The 6,000-nt window shown below is 40.7% G+C and overlaps 1 protein-coding gene across 1 annotated transcript in view; it reads right to left on the reverse strand.

Annotated features, from left to right (window-relative positions):
* Positions 1–4,942, reverse strand: part of ANPEP (alanyl aminopeptidase, membrane) — a 261,707-nt gene extending 256,765 nt beyond the window's left edge. The window contains exon 1 of the mRNA XM_077263513.1: positions 4,806–4,942. The gene's annotated coding sequence lies outside the window, so the exon portion shown is untranslated. The remainder of the gene's footprint in view (positions 1–4,805) is intronic.
* Positions 4,943–6,000: the final 1,058 nt, after the last annotated feature.

Below are 6,000 nucleotides of genomic sequence, written 5' to 3' on the forward strand. Positions count from 1 at the left end.
ATTCAATTTAGATCTTTAGCACAAAAATCTGAATAAAGGCTCAATTATTCCCCATTTATAGCGAGACACTGGACAGACACAGGATCCACCATTCAAACTAGAGTGAGCAAAATTCTATGTATATTCTTCAAAAATTCAGGAATTGTAAATTAACAAAAATTTATAGCAGGCTTTATCTTTTTAGGTGTTTGCCTGCCAGCATATGGCATGAGGGAAACATGTCAACATGTCAACGGAGTTATATAAAATTTTTCATCATGTGTACCATTTTGATGTAGTTAGTTCAATTTTCAACAACTGTTAAAGGGAATCTGTCACCAGGTTTTTGCCATCTAATCTGAGAGCAGAATAACGTAGTGGCAGAGAACCCGATTCCAGCATTGTATCACTGACTGGGCTGCTTGCTGTAGTTTTGATAAAATCTCTATTTTATCAGCAGGATATAATTAAAGGACTAGTAAATCTGCTGCCGGGTAGTCCTCCATATTCATGAGCTCTGTATAACCCCGCCCACACCACTGATTGGCAGCCTTCTGTGTATACTCTGTGGTTGTGGGCGAGGTTATACACCTCACCATTTAGATGGTAGATCTTCAGCAGGCAAAACAGCGATTTTATCAAAATGACAGCAAGCGGCTCAGTAAGTGACACATCGCAAGAATCATGGTCTTCGACACTACATTATACTGCTCTCAGATGTGGTAGCAAAAACCTGGTGACAGATTGCCTGTAAAGAGGTTGCCCTGGCCTGGACTAATATTGTTGACCTATTCTTTGGAAAACCATCATTGTCAGATTGGCAGGAGTCCGGTATCTGACACTATGGCAGCAGGAAGTAAACAGTTTCCACAACCAGAACACCCAATACTCTGTGTACTGGCCATTCTCGGGTACTGCAGCTCAACTCCTATTCATTTTAATGCAGAAAAACCTCCTGAGACTATGTTCACACAAAGGCTGCGGCTGCCACATGTGAAGGCCTCATTCAGGCGTCAATTTTTCACGTATGTTTTCTATCCATATATCTTACAGATAGAGCACGTACTCATTAAAGTCTTTGGTCCTGTTCACATGTTCGCATTTTTTGTGGATTACATGTCCCCCATGAAGATTATGGAAGATTATGGATTAAGCTCACCCCTACAAGCAGTGGCGTAACTTGAAACTCATGGGTCCCGAATCCCGATGCGAAAGCTCCAACGGGGCCCTCAAATATTTTAAATCTTTAATAGCAATAGTCTTTTTCTATAGGCCTAAGGGACTTTTAGGGCCCCCTAGGCTCCAGGGCCCGGTGCGAGTGCAACCCCCGCACCTGTTGTAGTTACACCCCTGCCTACAAGCCTTTGGGTACATGAAAATCACAGACAGCACACGGATGACTTTACCATACAGTCTGTGTGATGAAAATGGCCGTGGATAGGAGACGCTTTGTAATTGATTTTTTTTCTTTTGCTTACGAAAAAATCACTGATGAATTCTGATGGTAAAAACTGACACTGCGACCAAACACTGCTGAGAATCTCATCCAAAATACCATTTTTTTCATGTACATAAAAAAATCACAAATCTGAATGAGACTTTAGTATAACTGATTTTCACATACAGATATTCCTGCAAGAAATCTGCGAATACACCATATATATTTGGCTTACCCATAATTACCACATTGTTTCCTTAAAAAACTGTCTGAGTTTAAAGTAACGTGTCCTTAGTATAAATGATAAAGATACTTGATATTGCGGAATATTTTTAATGTCATTATGACAGCGTAAGGCCATAGAGATTACTGAAGGGAGGTTATCAGGATTTGCTTGTGGGAAATGATCCTCAGAGCCAGGTGTGTTTTATCTTTATTGAATTATTAGTGCTCTGCAGAACACGTGAAGGTGAATTATGGGATCCACGTGGGGCCATGTTCCCCAGATAAATCGTGTTTATGCTGTAGCTATTTTATACTCTGTTGTAGCAATCACTATCATGAAACGTGCCCGGTGTTCTCCATAAACACCACACTAAATATAGTGATAATTGACCATATTAACCATAATGACCATTCATCAGATGAAAGTTAACAACCCAAACTGGTTTTAGCCGACCCACTGTTATCATCTATAGCAAAGTCGTCTGCACTTATAATTTATTTTCATGTTATAATTGTTCGAAAGGTGCTCCATCGGCATAATGATTGCTTACCATATGATCAACCATTCAAGAGTTACCTATTCTCTATGTCTTATGCCCCTTTCATCATGGTCTCATTTCACTTTAAACACAATTTCATTTCAGTGTTAAAAGGAAATCCGTCATCTGATTCATGATGCCCAAACCACAGAAAGCATGAATCAGATCCTGACTGTACGATCACAGCGGCATTTCATTGAAAATATATTTTATGGGACAATGGCCAGAGATGAGACTAGCTTCTCCACCAGCCGTCTATTCCCAGCGCCTTATGGCAACTGATAAAGGAACTGATCAGGTTATTTTCAGTGTGATCGTTCCCACCTGGTCCAGTGCATCAGTTGATGAGCTGGAGAGAAGCATTTGTAATGGTGAAAATGTAGCATCAGTTTTGTCTGTTGTGACCTGCTTGGTTGTATCAGTCACATTGAACCTGATGCGACGCTGCAGCCCCAGTAGTAGAGCTGAGCTCATTCTTATTGAGCCTAATATTAATATCACTCATATGATCTATTAACTATTTTACTGATAAATGTACAGAAGATGCTCCTGTATCTGTATGCTCAAGTGTGTGTCAGCTCGATGAGGGGGCAGAGAGAATATTGAAACACATGACTTCAGTGTCAGACCACACACAGGGTCAATTTGTAGCCTACAGTATAACTACGGAGATGCATAGGTCAGCAAAAGAGCTGTAGCCAGAAAATGGTTGGATATTGGATGGTTCATGATATTATATATATATATCTATTTCAAACATTTCATGCTATGAAGTACTAAAATACAATCACTGAATACAGCCAGGGATACATTAGCCCAAATCATTCCAACTTATGTCACATAAATATCTTGTGCTGGGTCCTAAGATTTCTTCATTCTGTTTTGTCTGATGTATCACGTTAAATTTTAACTGAAAGTTAATTTTTTACAAAACTTCATTCAGTGCAGCTAGGATAACGAATTTGTGAAAAGTAACCTAATGCAAATGATATATATCAGAGATGTACATACTGGGAAGGCAGACCGTGCAGCTGCTATAGGGTCCCAGAGTGTAGGGGCCATTCTAAGTTTGCTCCGTATTCATGATTTAGTGAGAAACGGGAAAAATATGTGATCTCCATAGGTGCTGCAATGTTTACAAACAAGGGTTAAAAGATGCACTCGTTGAAAGTTGCAATGGGGCAATTGTACAACCTGGGGTGGGTGGTATGGAGTTTGGTGGTCTTATGCAGAACCTCAAAGGACTATCTCCCTCTGTCCCCTATAAAATGCATGGAGCAGAACTGTACATGCGTGATAACTGCTGCTTTTAAATAGGAGGAAGGAAGAAAGGAAGAAAGGAAGGAAGGAAGGAAGGAAGGAAGGAAGGAAGGAAGGAAGGAAGGAAGGAAAGGAAGGAAAGGAAGGGAGGAAGGAGGGCAGGAAGGATGGAAGGAAGAAAAGAAGGAAGGAAGGAAGGAAGGAAGGAAGGAAAGAAGGAAGGAAAGGAAGGAAGGAAGGAAGGAAGGAAGGAAGGAAGGAAAGGAATGAAGGAAGGAAGGAAGGAAGGAAAGGAAGGGAGGAAGGAGGGCAGGAAGGATGGAAGGACAGAAGGAAGTAAGGGAGGAAAAAGGGCGGGAAGGAAGGGAGGGACAAAAAGGGGACAGAGGGAAAATGGGAAAGAGGGAGGGAAAGAAGGGAGAAAGGGAAGTAGGGACAAAAAGAATTAGGGAAAGAGGGAAGGCAGGAAATAAGGAAGATTGAGAGTGAAGGAGGGAGGGAGGGAGGGAGGGAAGGAGTGAGGTAGGGAGGCAGGATGGAAGGAAGTATCCTCACTGACTGTGAATAATGATTTAAATCAGATAATACATTCAGTGTAGAGCCTATTTTTCAATGTGTGGTATGTGTACCACTGGGAAAACATTCCTTGTCTCTAATAACACTGCCATCAAAGTGTACTCTTTTCACACAGTGTATGATCATAGACTTGGGGTGTACTTTGATGTAGTTTATTTGAGTAGAGGGTATTTAGATTTTAATCTTTAAAGCAGATTTTACAATACAAACTGCGTACATTATTAAATAGATCCCTTAGACCTGAATAGGCTGGTGTACTTACAATGACAATCCATGTAAAATCTGTTTTGACAATTCCAATCTAATTGGACTCATAAAATGCTAAAATCACGATCATACAGTCATTTTGACATGGATTTACAAAGTAAGTACACCAGTCTTATCAGGGCAATTAGATCTACTTAATGTATGCAGTTAGTATTGTGCTATCTGGTGACAGATCCACTTCAAGACTCATTGGTGTAGTGTGTGATGGAACATGTTGATGCTATAAAAAGTAAACAACGGATGTTCAGAATGATAGATGTTATGTATGAGTCTGACTATAGCGATCTAAGTGCACGGCCAATATTTTACTTTTTTCAGATGCTTTGCTGTAACATTTTATGAACTTCTCTGGATTTTGTTTTAGGCAGACTGAAAAGATCATTAATGCCTAGTGCACAGGGTCACAGGCTGTGGGAATGAAGAGATAACATTCAAGTGAGCGGCAACTCCTGTGCCTGAAAAGAATCCTCAATTGTATTCGGCATGGGCGGAAAGATAAAACCACAAGAGATCTCACTCACCTTTGTCTATTCATTGCCCATATTCACATACCTAGACGACTCTGTTCCGTCAGAAGTCGCAATGTCCAGGAAAGGTTCTCTTCTGTCTGTGAAAAGTTCTTCTTATGGGACCAGAGTGACATTTGTGATTGTCCAAACATATGACAACCAGGCAGTCGTCCTCCCACACAGGCACCGGCACCCAACAAAGTGTGAGGATGACTGTTCTATCACTCCAAATAAGTTCGACTTCTTCCTCTCACTCTCTCAAAATTAGAAACAGGGTAGGCAGAATTTCTCCCAACATAAATGCAAGTAACCTGACCTACTGCCTGAACAGCACATATTCGGAGTTAACCTCTTGTGTGCATCACATCCTGATTGTCCAAAAACCCGGACTACAAAATCCAATGGGAGGATAATGCATAAAATATGCTGATGAATAGTGAGCGGCTGGTGGATATTTATTTAGAATACTGCGGTCCTAACAGCTATCTTCCTAAGCACAAACACAAAAAAACCTAAATAATCATATATCCCCTCCTAAATGAGAACATATATAAAATTTTCAAATTTATATATTTAAAATAATTATAAAACCATGTTTTCTTTACACTTCACAAATACTTGCTTCTTTATGTTGATGTATCACATAGTTACATAGGTTGAAATAAGATCTAGGTCCATCAAGTTCAACGTTTCTCCACCACTCATGTCACTAAATTAGTTGTAACCCACAATGTTCTGTATTGAGGAAATCATCCAGCCCTTGTTTAAAAGCTGTTATAGTGTCTGCCATTACTACCTCTTGTGGTCGGCATTCCACAGTCTGATGGCTCAAAGTGTAAAGAACCCTTTCCTATTTAGCTGCCGGAATCGCCTTTCTTCTACCCGTAATGAGTGTCTCCTAGTCCTCAGTATGGTCTTTGGAAGCAATAAGTCATGTTCCAGTCCTCTGTACTGGCCACACATGTATTTAAACATGTAAATGAGATCTCCTCTGAGGCGTCTTTTTTCTAAAGGTACCTTCACACTCAGCAACTTTACAACGAGAACGACAACGATCCGTGACGTTGCAGCGTCCTGGATAGCGATCTCGTTGAGTTTGACACGCAGCAGCGATCTGGATCCCGCTGTGATATCGCTGGTCGGAGCTAGAAGTTCAGAACTTTATTTGGTCGTCAGGTCGGCGTGTATCGTCGTGTTTGACAGCAAA

This window comes from Ranitomeya variabilis, chromosome 5 (assembly GCF_051348905.1).
Source record: "Ranitomeya variabilis isolate aRanVar5 chromosome 5, aRanVar5.hap1, whole genome shotgun sequence".
NCBI lineage: Eukaryota > Metazoa > Chordata > Amphibia > Anura > Dendrobatidae > Ranitomeya > Ranitomeya variabilis.